Here is a 21,328-nt window from a genome sequence, read left to right as displayed (position 1 = left end):
AGAAAGGGCAAAGGGGTGGGAGGGAGGGGGCATTGGGAGGGGGCATTGGGTCAGAAAGGATGGTGGAATGAGATGGACATCATTATCCAAAGTACATGTATGAAAACACGAATGGTGTGAATATACTTTGTGTAGAACCAGAGATATGAAAAATTGTTCTATATGTGTAGTATGAGTTGTAATGCATTCCACTGTCATATATAACAAATTAGAATAAAAATATTTTTAAAAACATTGAATACACACACACACATGCAAAATCACCAAATTTGCAAAATGCTCTCTATTCTCATCACTTTTCTGCTACCAGAAACCTTAATCTCTATCATCATCTCTCCCCCAGATGAGCCCAGTAGCCTCCTACCTGGTTTCCTTGCTACTTACCTACTCCTTCAGATCTGTTCATCCTTAGAGAGATTTTTGTCAAATTCAAGAACTCTATGCTGTTACCGTGATTTAAATGTTTTAAGTAATTTTCATATTCTTTGGGATGTGGGGCATCTCTTTAAATATTCCCTTAGCCTACCTGTTAGGCCATTTGCTATAACAAAATACCGAAGGCAGGATACTTTATAAAGAAGGTGCAGTTATAGAAGCAGAAAGTCCAGAATCAGCTGATCCATCCACTCAGACTCTGATGAGGGCAGATGGCATCACAATGGCAGGACCATAATAGCTCTCTCTTGTAAGAATAACTGAGATCCCAAGAGACCTTCATTAATCCCTTTCAAAGCTGGTGGCCCCAGAGATCCACCCACTTTGTGGTAGGCCCTACTTCACCACCACCACATTGGGGTCCAAGCTTCCAGCACATGAACTTTTGGGGAACATACTCAAACTATGTCCACAGCATCCTAGATAACACTGTCTAGCTGTAAGTGCTGGGCTCAGGGATGTAGAAAAAGCCTCACCTCCTCCTCTTCTACTACAAGTTAAAAGAAGATGGGGGACAGGACCATGACAGTGATTCTAATTGCCTGAGAATATATTTCTCTTGGCTTAGAGAAATTTACTGTGCTAAGAATCATATTTTTAAAAAGCAATTATGGAAATGGCCAGTTTAATGGTACTGATATCATACTATGAAGTAAAGTCGGCCTTTGCCATGAAGGGAAAACCCACAAAGTACACATATCAGAACCACAGCAATCACTGTTAAGCAACCAATTTAGAGTGAATACATAAAATGAAGTCTGAAACAAGTGAAAGAATGAAGATTCATTCACTATAACACTACGGAGGTCATGAAAGGGCAGACATCCAGACAATTGTGCTCTCGTGGATGTGCCCACTGTAACATAATTTCTTGCACCAAATTGTCAACATCTACATGGTGCTATTTTTTTTTTTTTTTTTAATGCAAGGGGTAGGTAGTTATACATGTGTTTGCTGGTATAGCATTTCCCTAACAAACTGTGAGGGCTCATCTTAAAGTCAAAGGCATTGCTTTTTAGTAAATCTCTTAACAGTGTCAGGGCAATGGGGTCCCACCTACAGAAGCCACAAGTTCTCTTTTGGAATGGGTGTTGGGATGGGGGTGGGAGTGGGGGATACAAGATTGTTAAGAAAACCAGAGAATTCACGAACTGGAGATAGCTGTTCAGCTAAGGAGAAATCACTTCTTAAAAAATTGATACTTATCTACTCATGTGGGGCAATCACATTGGGCACTCAACAGCCGAGCCCTTCAGAGAAAACTGATTGGTTTGGTGACAGGAGATAAGGTAGCATGACTTGCGGATTTTGGTTTAGCAGGCCCTAGGCAGGGCTAAAATTTCTGAGAATCAACAAGCTTTAAACTGGCTCAGGGGCTGCCTTCCTGGCCACACTAGGGAATTTGTATCTGAAGTTTGGACCCAGGCATCTATAATTTTTAAAAACTGTTTCTTGTGTAGTCAAGGTTGACAAGCAAAAACAAGAAATTACCCACTCACAGCTTAACATTTTGTTTAACTCATTTTCCCACCTCCTTGTGAAATCACAGAAAGACCTTTAAGATACTTACTAGGTAACTGCTGGTCCAGTTACCCAAACCCTAATGACCTTTTCAGAGTGTCATCCTCAGACCAGCAACTTTTGCATCCCCCATGGGCATGCTAGAAATGAATGATTTTAGGCCCCATCTCAGACCCACTGATTATGTGCATTTCAACACAACAGCCAAATTGTCCATTAAAGTTGAAGAAGCTGAGTTATGGGGTTGTGGTTATAGATCAATGGTAGAGCACTTACCCAGCTTGCATGAGGCCTGGGGTTGTTTTGTCCCCTGCACTACATAAATAAAACCAAACTCTGTTGTCAGTATTTTCCTGGAAGATAATTACTTCAGATATTTATTAAACCCACAAATTCCCTGACCCTGTCCTGGATCCACTTAAAAACCTAGGAAGAGGCCTGGGACACTGGGTTTATAATGAATGGTTGGGAAGGGCAGGCAATTCTTATGAATGAGGCCTGGGCAAGTGATATGAGTATGTTAATTGTGTTCAAAGTTGTCTGTGGTAAAGTCTATTATAACTAGTGCTTCTTAAAGCTCCTGGCTAGAGGAAACTAAAGATTAAAATCTATGAAACTATCAAAGAGGAACTTGTACATTTATTATGTATAGATATGTGCTTTAGCACTGGTCAAGATACTTCTCATGTGCCCTTTTAAGCCTCAGTACAGTCTTCAAACACTGTCGTGACATTCCTTTCTTGCTGATGAGGAAACCAGCCCAAATGGGCTTTGTAGTTGGATCCACAAGAACTCTCTACAGAGAGCTTGGGTTAGAATCCAGACTTTTCTAGTCCTAATGCTTTTGATCTTTCTAAACATTTCCAACTGCCATAACTGAATTCAAAATTAGGCTCCTCTGTGAATGATCCAAGCCATCTTATTTCCTCTGTAATGCAGAAAAATCATATTATTAAGTTAACAAATTTGATGATTGGTGGAAAACCATAAGTGAAGGAAGCTAATTGTTCTCTGTAACAGGGCTTCTTTATTAGTTTTAATTAATCAACAGACAATTTCCCATGTAGTCTTCTCAGTTCACAACACAAATGCAACATGAGAAAAGATAGGACTGGAGTCATCTCTGTCCTCATAGGAAAACACAAAGCAGCAGCTTGCTGAATTCTGGGGCTCTGTGTTCCAAGAGACAAGGTCATCTCATATGCTAGCAGCCAATGGTGGACTTCCAATCCAATTAGAAAGAAAAATCCCCAGATCAATTAAGCTCAGTGGAGTGTATTTTATTAAAGCAAAAACACAAACAATTCACAAATATGACAGCATACAGAACCAGGGCAGGTTCTAAGAACTCTCAACAATGTTTTCAGACAGTATTTAGAGAAAAACAGATGTGGGGGGTAAACAAACAGCAAAACCAAACTGTCAGTTAAATGTAACTAGCTGTTTACAGCCTAATCAGTTAACTGGCTACAGATCCTCTGGCAACCATCCAAAGCTCAGTTACTATGATGAAAGTTTAAATTTCTGGGCCAAACCCAAAAAGCCCAGTCCAAATCCATGATTTCCCATTGACCTTGTTTAACAATTTCTCCGTATTGGTCATGCTTCCACAGGCAAGAATCTGATCAAAACATAAGACATCAGCACCACGTTCAGTCACCACCATCCGTAGATTAAGGGGTCCTCATGATCAAGTGTTTGAGTCATGGTCATCCCAGCCAAGAGCCCAGTTAACATCCAGCAGATAGCTGTCCATACACATTTAAGACTTTGAGAGGATGGAGTGCCCCAGGGAGACTGACAGTGTGACTACTAGGAGGATGATACCAAGGATTTAGACCATGTTTCTTAGCCAGGGTCTTTGTAAATCAAACAAGTCAGATGATTAAAGAATAAGCCAGGTGGGAGGTCTACCCATTTTATTCAAATATACAGTTAAGCAATCTCGAACCCCATAACTGGGTGGAACTGTTTCAGGGGATGAGAACAAGTATCTAGAATTTTAATTACTTGAATATTTCTGCCAAGTGAAAAAGGTGGCCACAAGGAAAAATTAGGAGGGGTACGAGCCTCATTATAATAGTACTGTTGTGACATCTAACGGAAAGCTTGTCTACTGTGCATGTCTTAAATTATCTGCTTCTGGAGAAGCATTTTCCTAGTTGGCTTTAACTTAAAGCCTCCAACAATTCCAGGAGTCCAGAGGACTACCTTAAGCTGTAAGATAAGATATAACTCAAGATAAGACCCTGAAGCTTTACTGCAGGGTGGATAGTGAGAATAAGCTACAGCACTCACCACACCAGTATTTTTTTTTCAAAATTCACATTATCCTGTATACTCTGTGATGAGTTGGAGAGCAAATACTTTATAAGTTGAATATCTAACACCTTAGAACTGAACAGACACTTTACAGAAGAAATACAATCAATCAACAAATATGTGAAAAAATGTTCAACGTATCTAGCATTTAGAGAAATGCAAATTAAAACTACTCTTAAGATTTTATCTCATCCCAGTCAGAATGACAGTCAAGAATATAGGCAACAATAAGTGTTGGCAAGAATGTGGGGGAAAAGATAAACTCATACATTGCTGGTGGGAATGCAAATTGGTGCAACCACTATGGAAAGCAATATGGAGATTCCTCAGAAAATTTGGAATGGAACCACCATTTGACCCAGCTATCCCACTCTTTGGTATATACCCAAAGGACTTAAAATCAGCATAATATAGTGGCACATTCATATCAATGCTTATAGCAGCTCAATTCACAATAGCTAAACTACAGAATCAACCTAGGTGCTCTTCAGTAGATGAATAGATAAAGAAAATGTTGTATATATATATATTTGATGAATATTACTCAGCTTTAAAGAAAAATGAAATTATGGCATTTGTCAGTAAATGGATGGAGTGGAGAATATCATGCTAAGCAAAATAAGCCAATTCCCACCCCCCCACCCCACCCCCCGAAAATAACAAAGGCCAAATGTTTTCTCAGATAGGTAGATGCTAATTCAAAATGGCAGGGGAAAAAGAATTTCTAGGGAAGAATAAAGTTATTTTAGATTGGGTAGAGGAAAGAGGACTTGGGGATAGGAAGAATAGTAGAATAAAACATACATACCTTATGTACATATATGACTGTGAGAAATTATATCCCATCTATGTATGACATATCAAAATGCATAAATGCATTATACCATTATGTCTAACTAATTAAAACAAATAAACAAATTTAAAAAAGAAAAAAAAAAGAAAACCTCAGAAAAGATGAGGCAACCGTTGGACCCTCCAAAAGTCCATGTTAACCCTGGATTTACTTTCTCTAAAGTACCAGTTTTGTTTCTCCAATGTTTGCACATAGCACTATCCATTAAACTCAAGAAATTAAAAGGATACATTACAATTGATACAAATTCAAAGGATCATTGGGGATTATTTTAAAAACCTATATGCTAAAAAATTGGAGAATGTAGGAGTAGTTTCAAGATTGCAGAATAGAGAAGGTTGCTTTCCTTGGTGCTCTGTGGCATGAAACCAAGTATGCAGATAAGCAGCTTCTTAGCAAGGTGGGTGAACAAAAAAAAAAGTGAGGGGGGAACTTTACTGGAATTTAATACTGGACATTCAAAGAAGACTGGGAACTCAGGAAGTTGAATATAATACAATAAGGAAGAAATCCCCTGGCACCACAGCAGCTGCTGGTGGTTGGAGGGATCAATCACCAACCAGGTTGGTCCCTCCATGAGTGAAGTGGAGGGACAAGGGAATTAAAGGAGCCCACATTTTAGCACATCTGGGTATAGAGAGTTTAGAGATGAAAGACACTGCCTCATTAAACTAACAGGTGTGCTGCACAAGATCCTTGTGTGAGAAAGAAGCTACCATCTCTCCAGGATGTATACAGAGGACAGAGGAAGAATCCATTTTGCAGCCACAGCATGAGGGCTTGCAGCTGGGGAGCCAATTCCCAGCAAACCTGAGTTTGGCCCAAAATATAGGCCTGGCAAACCCACAATGAATGACATAGAGTGTGCCTAATTGAGCAGGACAAAATCAAATGTGAACAGAGGTTCACACAGGGGACTACTGGCCACAGAAACCCATCTGGCTCTCCCTCCTCTTCTGACCTGGCTGCTTGCAGGACTGGCTGGGAGAGAAGCCTAGGTAGAAATTCAAAAGGGTGGAGATAGGAGAGATTGAGTTTGGAGACTAAACTTGAGACCAGGAAATGCGGGGTCCACAAGTAACACAGAGGACTAAGAATTGGCTCCTCACTACACAAGTGGAACCCAGGGGAGATCCCTGGGGTGCAGTCTTCTAGTGTGGACCAGAAATTTCTGGGCCCTGGAGGTGTGCTGATTTAAAGTTTCCAGACCAGTTGGCATTCATTGAGGAACCTGGAACCCACCCAAGCCTAAACGCTGCATCCAGGAGTCCTGCCTGCAGGATAACCTCTCTCACCCCAGCAAACCCACCCAACACTGCCGAGAAGGAAAGCTGAGAATCTTTTGAACTCCAATGGATGTGATTCTTTAACTTTTTATCAAGTTTTTTTTTCCCTTTTTCTTTTCTCTGTTTAATTGTGGCCCTAATGGTTCATCTACAGTCATACATATCCTTATTTATTTTTTCCTCAATTCTACCATTTTTGAAGACAGTTATTTTTCATGGATCAGTATTTTTAGGACTAGTATATTTGATTAGTATATTTCAGTTTTGTAGTCATTTATTTTTATTTTACACACACATACATTCTCTTACTTATCTCTTCCCTTGATTCTTTTCTTCTTCTAACAGCAAATCTCTATTGTTCTCTTTCACTCTTCCTTTAATTTGTCACTTCTATCTTCTCTCCTCCTCCCTCATAATCATCACATCCTACATCAGTTCTGTTCTGTCCCAGTCCACCCATTCAAAATTGTAAGCCTTTTTGCAAACTTACTGTTTTTACTGTAATAAATGATCGTGTGATTTCTGTTTATTGTGACAATTAGCATTGTAGATGTCATAGCAGGAACTACTTGGTTTGATGCTATACATTGTTTGCATTGGTTGTTGTTATTATTTGTCTCCCCCTAAGCAGTGAGGTACTAGGAACATCTAGGAACACTACAAGTCCACAGGGTAGAAACTGTACTACCTCAGATCCTTACTGTTAGATGGGTAGACACACAAACAACATGGAAAAGCAAGGGAACAAATTGCCGCAAACAAATCAAGATACTTGAATAACAGATTCCATGATACCACAGTGGAAGAAATGTCAGAGAAGAAATTTAGAATGTACATAGTCAAACTGATCTCTGAAGTAAAGGACTATGTAAGGAGTGAAATCAGAAAGAAAATACAGGAAGTGAAAGATCAATTAAATAAAAAGATTCTGAAAAAAAAAAGCAGAAATCCTCAAAATGAAGGAATCAATAAACCAAATTAAAAATTCAATGGAATGCATCACCAACAGACTAAGGTCACTTGGAAGATACAGTTTCAGGCAATGAAGACAAAAATATATAATCATGAAAATAAAGCTGACCATAGAGAAAAAATATTAAGAGCCATGAACAGAACTCCAAGAAATATGGGATAACCAAGAAAGACCAAATTTAAGATTTATTGGGATAGATGAAGACTTGGAGATATAAACCAAAAGAATGCACAATCTTTTCAATGAAATAATATCTGAAAAATTCCCAAACCTAAAGAATGAAATGAAAAAAAATCAAATCCAGGAGGCTTAAAGGACCCCCAAATATACAAAATTACAACAGACCCATACCAAGGCACATTATTAAGAAAATGTCTACATATACAATAAAGTATAGAAGTCTAAAGGCTATCAAAATAAAAATATCAGATTATGCATAGGCAGAAACCAATTCAGATCTCAGCTGATTTTTTCAACTCAGACCCTCAAAGCTAGGAGGACTTGGAATAATACATACCAAGCTCTGAAAGAAAATGTATGCCACCCAAGAATAATATACTCAGCAAAATTAAGCTTCCAGATTGATGATAAAGTAAAAACCTTCCATGATAATAAAAACAAGTTAAAAGAATTCATAACTAGCTAGGTGCATGCTGGTAATCCCACTTGCTCAGGAGGCTGAGGCAGGAGGATCGCAAGTTCAACGCCAGCATCAGCCTCAGCTAAGAAACTCAGGGAGACCCTGTCTCTAAATAAAATACAAAAATAGGGCAGGGGATGTGGCTTGGTGGCTGAGTGCCCCTGAGTTCCATCCCTGGTATCTCCCCCCACCAAAAAAAACAAAAAGAAGAAGAATTCACAAATAGAAAGGCTGCATTATAAAACATCCTCAATAAAATATTTTTTATTTTATAAAGAAGAAATGAAAAAGTGAAAGCCAGCAAACAGAGGAACTATACTAGAAGAATAGTCAATCAAAGGAGAAACTGATTCAAAGTAAAAACCAGAAATAAATAAAAATGACAGGGATAAAAATCATTTCTCAATAATAACATTGAATGTAAATGGCCTGAACTCATCCATCAAAAGACATTGAATGGCAGATCTATTTAAAAAACAAGACCCAATTATATGCTGCCTCCAAGTGATTCACCTCATAGGCAAAGACATCTACAGACTAAAGGTAAAATGATGGGAAATAACATATCATTCACATGGACCTTATAAACAAGCTATCCTCATATCAAACAAGGTGGATATTAAGCCAAAGTTAATCAGAAGGGACAAGGAAAGACATGTCATACTGCTTAAAAGAATTATACATTAGCAAGACATAACAATTGTAAATATTTCTGCCCCAAACAATAGAGCATCTGTGTAAATCAAACAAACCCTTCTCAATTTCAAGAATCAAAGAGACCACAACACAATAATACGGGGTGACTTTAACATGCCTCTCTTACCACTGGATAGAAACTCCAAACAAAAACTAAATAAAAGAAGCTAGAGAACTAAAAATACAATTGATACATTTAGATTTTACATACTAAAATTTATAGAATATTTCATATAAGATTTATAGAATATTTCATCCATCAACGAGTGAATATACTTTCTTCTAAACAGCACACAGATCCTTCTATAAAAGAGACCATGTTATATAAGCTATCACATGGTGGCATACAATTGTAATATTACATTAATATATTTTTAGCATCTGTAGGGTTGTTTTGAGAACTCTCTTCCATTGATATAATTCTTGTGTCCTTTTTTCTTCATTAAACCTGTAAGATTTTTTTAATCAACGTTTAGCTACATTATTTTTCTATTTGATATATTTCTGCACCTACTCTTATCTTTTCTTTCCTACTACCTAATTTGAAAATAATTCAATTGTTAATCTGCCTTTTTTTTCTGATACAAGTACTTTGTTGTAAGTGTTCATCTGAGTACTGTTTTATCCTAGAGATTCTGATATTTGAAGCTTTATTATCACTTATTTCAAAGCACCTTTCATTTATTTTTCTTGTACTTTCTTCTTTGACCTGTGAGATATTCATAAGTGTGCTGGGAGTGTGCTCATGAAGACATCTGAGACATTATAAACATTATTACTGTTGGGTGTATGTTTCTAATAACTCTGCTAATGTTTCTGAAGCCTTAACTGGCCTCCATTCCCAGATATACATGTGGATCCCATGTCTGTCTTTCATGAGCTACCATCTTCATGGTTTTCAGAGACAATCCAATAATAATGTTTGCTTACATGCTAAATATTTGCAAAAAGAAAAAAAAACTTTGTTGTCTTACTGATTGTTGTCTTAGCATGATCCCTGCTCTGTAAACACCTCATCCAGTCACACACCAGCTGCCACCATGGACCTCTGGACAATCCTGATGCTAAGTACCCTTAACTCTCCATGCCCCACAGGATGGGGAACATGACTTCAGTCACTTTCTTCCATCTTTGCCCTCTCATCAGTAAGCAGCCAGAATGAGTCAGCACCCAAAAACCTTAAAAGAGTTTAGGGTTCAAAGTCCTTGAGGGGAAAATGTTAGGAGATAGACAGATAAAGTTAAGAGAATTCTATAAAATGGTCCCCCTTTGCTGACCCCCATGTGCTTTCTTTTCCAAGAAGCAATTTCCTGCAGTCCTGACTGGCTTAAATGAACAGAATATGTCACATTCTTCAGCAAACTATCTATTAACTGCAGGAGAACAGATCCTAAAACTCTGGGAGATAAAAATGGTTCCTCCCAACCATAAAATCTGTAATCCAATTGGAACTGGTCAGCATGGGACAAGGTGACCTGGAGTTACCACGACAGTGGGGATTTTAAAAAGTCAAGAGGTGGACCTGGGCCAGGAAGCTTGGCTCTTGCCTCTGGCAGGACCCCTCATTTTGATCCTCCTAAGCCTGATATTCATTGCTTACATTTTAAACTAGTGATATTGAATCCATAATAAAAAAGACTCTCAATAAAGAAAAGCCAAGAGCCAGATGGCTTCATTACTGAATTTTGCCAAACTTTTTTTTCTTTTGGTACTTGAAGTTGAACCCAGAGGTATTTATCAATGAGCTCCATCCTGTCTCTTTTTATTTTTTAGTTGAAAACAGTGACTTGCCAAGTTGCTGAGGGTCTCACTAAGTTGCTGAGGCTAATCTCAAACTTATCCTATTGCCTCAGCCTCCTGAGTCACTGGCATTACAGGTCTGCACCACCACACCTGGCATGAATTTTGCCAAACTTAAAAAAAAAAAAAAAAAAAAAACTAACACCAATGTTTCTCAAACATTGAATTATCTATTGAATTAGAAGGATAAACCCCTCCCAATCTTATTCTATAGATATAGCAAAGAAAGAAATAAAACTATGAACTAATAACTCTACTGGACATAGATGCAAAAATCTTCAGCATAATACTAGTAAATTGAATTAGATAGCACATCAATAAGAGCATACATCATGATCAAATTAGTTTAATTCCAGGGATGCAAGCAGAGTTTAATAAACAAATTAATAATCTTAATACATCCCATAGATGGAAGAAAAGTCATAATAATCTCAATATATGCAGAAAAAGCCTGTGATAAGATTCAATGCTCCTTCATGATAAAAGTCTTGAACAAATTAGATATAAAAGGATCATACCTCATCACAATAAATGCTATATATAACAAACTCACAGTCAACATTATGCTGAATGGGGAAAACTGAAAGCATTTTCTCCAAGATTAGGAACAAAACAAGTATGTAGTTCACAGTGCTCTTATTCAATGTAGTAGGAATTTTAGCCAGGTCAATCAGGCAAGAGAAAAATAAAAGGCATACAAATAGAAAAGAAGGAACTCAAAATTATCCCTGTGTGCAGATATGATTCCATACACAGAAAAACCTCAAGACGCCATGAAAACACTATTGGAACTGATAAAATCAATAAAGTAGTAAGATACAAATTCAACATTGAAAAAATCAATAACTTTTCTATATAACAATAACTAATTTGCTGAGAAATCAGAAAAGTTATCCCATTTACAACACACACACACACACACACACACACACGAATAAACTTAAGGAAATGAAAGACTTCTACAATGAAAATTCAGAACACTGAAGAAAGAAATAAGATCCTAAACTGTGGAAAGACCTTTCATGTTCATGGATTGGAAAAAATATCATTAAAATGTCTACACTACCCAAAGTGATCTATAGATTCAATGCAACCCCCATCAAAATGCCAGTGACATTTTTCACAGAACTTGAACAACAATCCTAAAATTCATGTAGAAGCTCAAAAGATATCAAATAGCTAAAGTGATCTTGAGCAAAAAGAGCAAATATGGAGACATCACAATATCTGATTTTAAGACATACTACAGAGCCATAGCAACAAAAACAACATGGTTTTGGTATAAAAACAGACATACATCAGTGGTACAGAATAGAGAAACCAGGAATAAATCCACACGTCTACAGTCAACTGATTCTCAACAAAGGTGCCAAAATCAGACATTAGAAAAATAGTACAGCTTCTTTAACAAATCATGCTGGGAAACTATCCACATTCAAAAGATTGAAGCTTGATCCCCACTCTCACCCTGTACAAAAAATTAACTCCAAATGGATCAAACTAAAGCTTAAAACTTTAAAACTACTCAAATAAAATATAAAGGAAGCACTTCAAGAATATCAATACAGAATGATTTTTCTGGATAGGACTCAAAAAACACAGAAAAAAAAGCTAAAGTTAGCAAATGGGATTACATCAAACTAAAAAGCTTCTACTTAGCAAAGGAAACAAATCAACAGAGTGAAGAGACCACCTACAGAATGAGATAAAATATTCATCAGCTTTTCATCTAATAGAGGATTGATATCCATAACATATAAAGAAAAAAAGATAATCAAACTTAAAAATGGGCAAATGATCTGAATAGACATTTCTTAAAAAATACAAGCAGCCAATAAATATATGAAAATATGTTCAATATCATTAGCCATCAGGGAAACACAAATCAAAATGGCAGTAAAACAACATCTCACCCTAGTTAGAATGGCAATTATAAAAGAAAATAAACAAATGCTGCCAAGGACATGAAAACAAAGGAATACTTATATGCTGCTGAGAGCCATAGCCAAGTAGGAATGACGCATGGCAATTTCCTTGTCAGCCTACCCAATGTTGCTTAGAGGGAGGACTCTCCATTGTGGAAATGGGCTTGCCTTGGACCCAGGTCATTTGTAGTGACATTGCATGAATGTTTGAGAGTTTTGGTTGAAAGGTGACCCTGCTCAGGGATTAGGGTGGATCCGGGTTTAGGGTGGATCCTGCTGGTTTAGGGTGGATCCTGCTGGGAATAGGGCGTATCCTGCTGCCTCAGGCGCCCGCTCCTGGAGTTCCGTTGAGTTCTTGCGGGATTCAGAGGGTATTTGGTACGCAGAGCCAGTTGGAGGGTGTATTTTCCCAGAACGTGCGTGTAGAGTGCCAGTGAGAGTTCGGGAATAAAGAGTTGCTATTTGAATCTACAAGGCCTTTGTGGTGGCTCGGTTATTTTGTGCCCAGCCAGACTGCGGCAATATGCTATTGGTAAGAATGTAATTTAGTACTGTCATTATGGAAAACAGTATGGTGTTTCCTCAAACTAAAAAGAACTACCATATCTAGCTATGCCATTCCTGGACTCATACCCGCTGGAAATAAAGCCAGTATACAAGAGATACCCGCATGCCCAGTGCAGCATAATTCACAATAGCCAAGCTATGGAATCAGTCTAGGTGACTGTCAACAGATGGATGAATAAAGAAAAATGTTCATACAGTATAGTATTATTTAGCCATAAATAAGAATGAAATCCCATTGCTTGAAGTAAATGAATGGAATTGAGGACAACATGTGAGTGAAATCAGCCAGACACAGAAAGACATGTCTCGAGTATGTGAAAGCTAAAAAAAAAAAAATAAGTAAAAAATGAAAAATAAAAGCTATTTCTAGTTTTCATAATCACATACTAATATTTTTACCTTTTACTAGTCTAGGGAAAACAGAATAGTTCAAAATTATTTGCTTCCCACCAACAATTTAAAGATGAGCACAATTTCATAGTCTTTTAGAAGCATTTCTTCAAAAGGCAATCCTTTTTAGGTCTACTCACAGACCTAAATACACTTAGATTCTGTGTATTGCATGAAACCAAGATGTTCAATGGGCAAAATTTTTTCATTATCAAATATTAAACTGAGACCAGCAGTATTTTGTATTCAATGGCAACAAAAAAAGCTGACATGAAAAATATAATTTGACCATTAATCTATTTGCAGACAATGAACAGGTAACAGTGAGTAAACAGTGCTTCCTTCATGGCACTTAACATAATCACTAATTTTCTGTCCTTTTTTACTTGTTCCGTGTGTATGCACCTGCTTCTATAACACTCCATGAGGAAAAGGAACTCTACCTTGTTTGTCATATATCTCTAGACCTACTAAAATGTTATAAGCCATCAAATATCCATTAAGTGGATGTGTTTCACTACTTAATTTTTTCCAATTAGTCAAGACACATTCTTCTTTTTTTTTTTTCAATGAAAGCAGAAAATAGCTGTTTTGTCTTCAGAAGAATTTACAATAGCCTATTCCAATCAAAGGTAATTGGAACATCTCCAGCAGGTCAGAATCACATTTATCATGTCATCAGACTGTCTTCCTCCAACACACAATCAAATCAGAATGGTAAAGGTGCATGTTTTAGAATTTACTTGAAAATGGCACAGACATTTCATAAATATCTACTCTTTAATTTACTACAACTAGACTCCAAGGCTTCCCGCCATTGAGAACTATTCCTGAAACTACCACAACTGTGTTCACAAACTTCCATTCTATTTATATGCACCAGGTTTAACTCTAATTACCAATTATTCTTGAATTGATCACTAAACAAAGCCATTGAAGGAGTTCAGGAAATACAATCCCCAAATATATTTCTTGAGTATATTGATTACTTTTAAGTAGAAGGCACTTGTACACCCAAAATGTAGGTTTTCTAAGTTCCTCTCACTTGGAGCCTCCAAAGGGACTCGGCTCTAACTCATCACAGGACAGAATACTTCATTGCACCCAGACAGACCTTATTACAACCTATCATCTATTATTCTAAGAATATTTTTTAAAAACCATTTGCTCTGCGAGGTGTGGTGGTGCATGCCTGTAATCCCAGTTGCTCAAGAGGCTGAGGCAAGAGGATCACAGGTTCAAAGCCAGCCTCAGCAATTTAGTGAGGCTGTCAGCATTCTGGCAAGACCCTGTCTAAAAATAAAATAAATTAAAAAGGGCTGGGGATGTGGCTTGGTGGATAAGTGTCCCTGGGTTCAATCCCTTGTCAAAAAAAAAAAAAAAAGTAGTTGTTCTGATGGTATTTTCTTTGCCCTTGACCATTTTGTTTTGCTCATTTCAGCAAGGGAATAGAGTAAAAGGATTCGTTCCCTCTTCTTGATTGACTTGTCTGATTATTGCCCTAAAGGATTGTCAGCTACATGTCTGACATAATCACATTCCAGGCCTACCTACCAACATCTGCTGAGACCCAGACAAGCACACACAGGAATCCTACTTAGGACAAATGGCAAAGGTGAGGCTTGTGACACAGACCCAAATCATCACCTTCACTCTGAGAGCATCCAGTAATTTAGTCCTCCATCTCCTGCAGGGATAGAGAGGGAACCACCCTTACAAATGAAGACTTCTCTAAAACCAAGAATCAACAAATGGGATGGAATCAAACTAAAAAGTTCTTCACAGCAAAAGAAACAATCAAGAATGTGAAAAGAGAGCCTACCAAATGGGAGAAAATCTTTTCTACCTTCTCCTCAGATAGAGCATTAATCTCTAAGATATATAAAGATCTCAAAAAACAAAAAAAGAAAAAGAAAAACCCAATCAATAAATGGGCAAAGGAACTGAACAAGCACTTCACAGAACAAATATGCTCAGTCAACAAATATATGACAAATCAAAACTACTCTGATATCATTCTCACTCCAGTCAGAATGGCAGCTATTATGAAGACAAACAACAATAAGTGTTGGCGAGGATGTGGAGGAAAAGACACATTCATACATTGCTGGTGGGACTGCAAATTGGTGCAGCCAATACGGAAAGCAGTGTGGAGATTCCTTGGAAAACTGGGTATGGAGCCACCATTTGACCCAGTTATCCCTCTCCTTGGTCTATACCCAAAGGACTTAATATCAGCATACTGTGGGGACACAGCCACATCAATGTTTATAGCAGCACAATTCACAATAGCTAAACACAATAGTGAAACCAACCTAGATGCCCCTCAGTAGATGAATGGACAGATTATATATATATGATGGAATATCACTCAGCAATAAAAGAGAACAAATCATGGCATTTGCAGGTAAATGGATGGCGCTGGAGAAAATAATGCTAAGTGAAGTTAGCCAATCCCCAAAAAACAAATGCCGAATGTTTTCTCTGATATAAGGTGACTGACCCATAATGGGGTAGGGAGGGAGAGCATGGGAGGAATAGACAAACTGTAGATAGGGCAGAGAGGTGGGAGGGGAAGAGTGGGGCAGGGGGTTAGCAAGGATGGTGGAATGTGATGGACATCATTATCCAAAGTACATGTAGGAAGACACGAATTGGTGTCAACATACTTTATATACAGAGATATGAAAAATTGTGCTGTATGTGTGTAATAAGAATTGTAATGCATTCCAATGTCATGTATTTAAAAAATAAAATCAATTAAATATTTTAAAAAGATTCACTATATATAATAAAACTTAATCACAGCTAATCTCTCAACCACATGGATCTAAATTTTAACTTGATCAAGGGATATCTTCTCAGAATGAAAGTTGAAATTTGTACAAAAACAAAAAAATGCTCTATAGAAAATGATTGATTAGATTTTAGTCTGTAGTGACAGCTGAATGAGCATGATTAAAAACTACTGAACTAGCATTTAAAAGTGAATGGATCGTACAGCCATGAATGTTTGTGAGGCAAGAAAGCACTTAGAAAATAAGCATTATTAGTTAAAAGATTAAGCTGAATAAATAAATAACACAAAGACCTTTGCAAGGAAAAAATATATGAGAAAATGTTCAATATCTCTAGCAGTTAGAGAAGTGCAAATTAAAACTACACAGATTTCATATCACTGCAGTCAGAATGGTAATTATCAAGAATACAACTAACAATAAATGTTGGTGAGGATGTGGGGGAAAGTTTCACTCATACATTGGTGGTGAGACTGCAAATTGGTACACTCTGGAAAGAAGTATGGAGATTCCTCAGAAAACTTGGAATGGAACCACCATTTGATCCAGTTATCCCACTCCTCAGTATATACCCAAAGAACTTAAAATCAGCATAGTATAGTGCTATAAACACATCAATGTTTATAGAAGCTCAATTCACAATAGCTAAGCTATGAAACCATCCCACATGCCCTTCAACAGATAAACAGATAAAGAAAATGTGGTATATATACACAATGGAATATTACTCAGCCATAAAGAGAAATGAAATTATTGCATTAGCCAGTAAATGGATGGAAGTGAAGACTATCATGCTAATAGTCTATCTATAGACTATCATGCTAATAAGCCAATCGCTGAAAACCAAGGGATGTATGTTCTGATATGTGGGTGCTAACTCACAATAAGGTAGGGGGTAGGGAAGAATAGAAGTACTTTGGATTAGACAAAGGGGAATGAAGGGAAGGGAGGAGGAATGGGAACAGAAAAGACAGTAGAATGAATCGGATACTACGTTCCAATGTTCATATATGAATACATGATTAATATAATTCCACATTATGTTCAACCACAAAAATGGGAAATTAAACTCCATATATGTATAATATGTCCAAATACATTCTACTGTCATGTATAACTAATAAGAACAAATTTTAAAAAGCTCAAAAAAAAAGCAGCAAATGGAGACTTCTCTATAGATGTAGGTTTCTTTCAGCAAATACAGGTTTCAAGATTAATTAATGATAGGCAGCTTCTCATCCCAGCCTGCGTTAAGTTACTGAGGAGGCAGAGCTCATTAGCAAGAAGGGCAGGGAAACAGATATCTTACATTATCGTCCTGGGCTTAATGTTTTAACCAAGGTGTAAAGAAGCCAACCCTACTCACCTGAGGGCTCAACTTCTATTAACAACTCTCCCTCCTGGATTCATTTACACTTTAAATGCTTCAAGGTCAATTAAAAATTGAATCTCATTGTTTCTGTAGAGTCTTTAATCTTTTCCTCATCTACTCTACAAATAAATAATTTCACCCAAATTAAAACCCCCTCATTATGGCCTCTGCAATTCTGTTATTCCTTGTAAGATTCACCCATTTCTCTAAAAACAACCACCACCAAAAAACCCCCAAAAAACAAAAAACAAAAAAACCCAGACCAACAAAAAACAAGAAAACCCAACATCAACAAATCCCACGATCCCCACATGCCCCAAATAAAAAACTGCAGGTATCAGGCATTCTTATTCAGGAAATGGGCCAGAATTCCAGCCCCCAGACTTGGTGTATTTCTTTTCAATCCTAGTAGCTACCACAAATGCCCAGTCATATGCCCTCTCATGGCACAAACTGACCCTTGGCACAAACCCCAAGGGCATGTCCTCCTCATAGCACAAGCTATCCCTGGGTGGAGTTCCAGGATCTAGATGAGCCCATGATTCCCTCTTGCAGCAACCTTATCTAACTACTTTACTGAATCCAGGTTTTCTCTCGGACACACTGGCCTGAGATCCGGCTAGGCCCCAGTCCTTTTCCTACTGACCCCAGTTCAGTTTCCATCTGGTCCAATCAGACACCTGAGTTCTAATAAGACCAGTCCAATGTCCTGGTTACAACTTCCAACCCAGTCTGGATCAAAATTTTGCTCAAACAAACTTATTGAAAAACAAATCCATGGAGCTTCCAAATCCAAGAGAGAACTTACCTATCATTCCCAAGTGCAGTAAGAAGACAGTGGCCATGAAGTTCCCAGCAGTCCCCACACCCGTTTACCTGCTGCCCCCAGGAGTCTAGAAGGAAGATGCCTTAGATGAATTAAATTTAGTAGAATTTATGTAAGCAAAACAAAGTAGAACCTGGCACTCCCAGAACCAGAATAGGTGCTGAAAATACCCAACAATGTGATCAGACAGCATTTATAGGAAAACAGAAGTGAGGCAGGTAAAATAATTGGTTACAGCCTAGTGAACAACCCGTCAATTGGGCACAGCTTATCTAGTATTATTTATAGCTTAATCAGTTAATTGGTGACAGGGTATCCTGCAACCAGCCAAGTCTTAGTTACTGTGATTAAACTTCCATATATTGCTTTGGTCTGTTGAAGACAGTGCGAGTGCTCAGTTCAAACCCCTGGGCCCCTACATAATTTTATTGAATACTTGCATGCAGATAAGAACTTGAGAAAGGGAATCTCTGTGATGTACCAGTCCAGTATGCTTAAATGTTGCATATGATTATATTTTTTCTCCTCACATGGCTTTAAAAAAGTCCATTAATATGGTAAAGCTCAAAGCATCTTACAAATATTCATCCTGCTTCACTAAGCACTGCCCAGAGTTAGCTGTCAGCGGCTGGGTGGTGAAGAATGAAGATGTTTGCAAAGCCTGCAGCAGGTACTTTGCAGCTACAAAGGTCACAGTCAGGTTGGCATGAACACATCCTCAAGCACCTACCTGTCTAAATAAAAATCTTTACCAGAAAATCCTGTCCTTTTGGAATACATATGCTGTGTTAAGGGTCCCATGCTGAAATAATTTTCATGAGTAGAAATGTATTGACTTCTGTTGGGATCTGAAGCATTTCCTGTGGATTGTCCCCTGTAATTTGTGTCCTACAGTTGGGGATCCTCAAACCAGCTTTGGCTCCCTCTGTCTCAAGAAAAAGGAAAAAGTGACCCACAAAGGCTGAGCTTGATCATTTGCATTCCTTGGAAAAACACTGCCTTCTTTTGAGTACCTGTGGTTCTCAGGATCCTTGACTTCTTATTGTTTACCCCAAAGCAACAATTCTTTTATTTTTTTCCTTATTGCCTATAGTTGGAAAATACATTGAAGGAAAATTCAAAATATAGCAAGGAGAAAAGTTCTCAAATTAGTGCAACCCCACCAGCCACTCTGTCACTGTTTAATATTTAGGTATTATTTATTTTGCTGACAAATGAAATAATAATGAGCATCATGTTTAGTAATCTGCTCTTTTGCTTGGATATTAAAGCAAATATATTTCAATGTCTGTAAATATATTCTGCAATGTTATTTATAATGGCCATATGGCATTTCATTATATGATTGTGCCATATTATTTTCTCGTGTGTGTGTGTGTATGTGTGTGTGTGTGTGTGTGTGTGTGTGTGTGTCTATACTAGAAAACCTCAGGCACAGATGATGATGATGATGATGATGATGATGATGATGATGAAGATTATCTTACTCTTCAGTTCTTGGCACATCAACCATGGCTAAGGTTCATTTAATTTATCTTGATATTGCCTTTCACCCCCAACCCCCATATAATCAGCAACAATATTAGTGGTTTATTTTTTGGTTTGAGTTCTTTAAAAATATTTTTTATACATTGTTTGTATACATGCCTTTTTAATTTATGTAGGTGATCATGTTAATACATCATTTTGGTTTTTGTTCCTCCCTGAAACTCTGTATGTTAAAGTAAATTTGCCTAACACTGACTCTGTACATCAACAAACTGCAACCTTACTAAGAGTATATCCATTTAACAGATCACTGAGTTTTAGCCAATTGCAGCTGCTGAGCTGCAGCCAATCACAGACTGTGAGCAGATCAGACTATATCCATATGAGGCAGATGCCTCAATATACCATGCCTGAATAAGGCAAATACTGAGCTATAACCAATCAAGTGGTTTCTATATGTTACTTCCTTTTCCTATCTATGAATAAATACCATTTGGCTATATTGCTGGATGGAGCTATATGAAGTTCCACTGGTTCAGAAGCTGAGTGTGATGCAAACTGGTAATCCCAGAGACTCAGAAGGCTGAGGCAGGAGGATTACAAGTTTGAGGTCAGCCTCAGAAATTTAGCAAGACTCTGTCTAAAACTAAACTTTAATAAAAAGAAAGAAAAAATTGAAACTCTACTGGTTCAGGGTATATCCAATACATGAATCCATCTTTGCTCAAATAAACTCTGTTAACTTTAAATTGTCTGCAATGTTTTTCTTTAATATTTAAGATTCAGTTGTTGTTGTATCAAATCCATTGCTTCTAACTATGTGTTTTTCATCTTCCCCACTTTATCCACTCACTTTCCTAGTGATGAAAACTCAAATTGCTACAAACTTCCCCATCCTTAAATTATGCTGCCATGAATTCTTGCGACACATCCCCCACCCCATATTTGAGGATCACAGTTTAATTTGTCAGATTATGGCCTTAGATGGTCTTAGGAGGGCTATATCAGTTTAAACCTAAGGCATGCAGTTCCCCACCTACACTATTATCCAGCTTTCTCTTTTGGGTCAGTCTGGTAGATATAAAAGTTCATTTCATTTTAATATGCCTTTATCTGATTGTTAATTGCATTGACTTATTTATAGTATTAAGTTGTTCCACATAAGAACATTGAATCTCTCCCTACTTCTTCAGGGCATTTCCTAATTTATTTAATCACTTATTTCTTGTTGCATATTTAGGTTGTTACTAGAGAGGGAAAAGGAAAATACAAAGGAAATAGTTTTCCAAGCTATTTAGAAAGCCCATGAACCAACATGAAGGGAGCAGGAGATGGGTGGGTGTCTGGTGGCCACTTGTTTTCCCCCTATCTTTGCATGATCTAGTACCATATCTTGAACAGTCAAGTGCTCAGGGAAAATTAAAGATGAGGAGGGT

At 37.5% G+C, this 21,328-nt stretch overlaps 1 long non-coding RNA gene across 1 annotated transcript in view; it reads right to left on the bottom strand.

Annotated features, from left to right (window-relative positions):
• Window positions 1-21,322, bottom strand: part of LOC125617699 — a 97,859-nt gene extending 76,537 nt beyond the window's left edge. The window contains exon 1 of the long non-coding RNA XR_007348773.1: window positions 18,387-21,322. This is a non-coding gene — a long non-coding RNA (uncharacterized LOC125617699). The remainder of the gene's footprint in view (window positions 1-18,386) is intronic.
• Between the last annotated feature and the right edge of the window lie 6 nt (window positions 21,323-21,328).

Source organism: Marmota marmota, unplaced genomic scaffold, assembly GCF_001458135.2.
Source record: "Marmota marmota marmota unplaced genomic scaffold, marMar, whole genome shotgun sequence".
NCBI lineage: Eukaryota > Metazoa > Chordata > Mammalia > Rodentia > Sciuridae > Marmota > Marmota marmota.
Note: the sequence above shows the minus strand (reverse complement) of the source record. Positions and strands in the feature narration are given on the sequence as shown.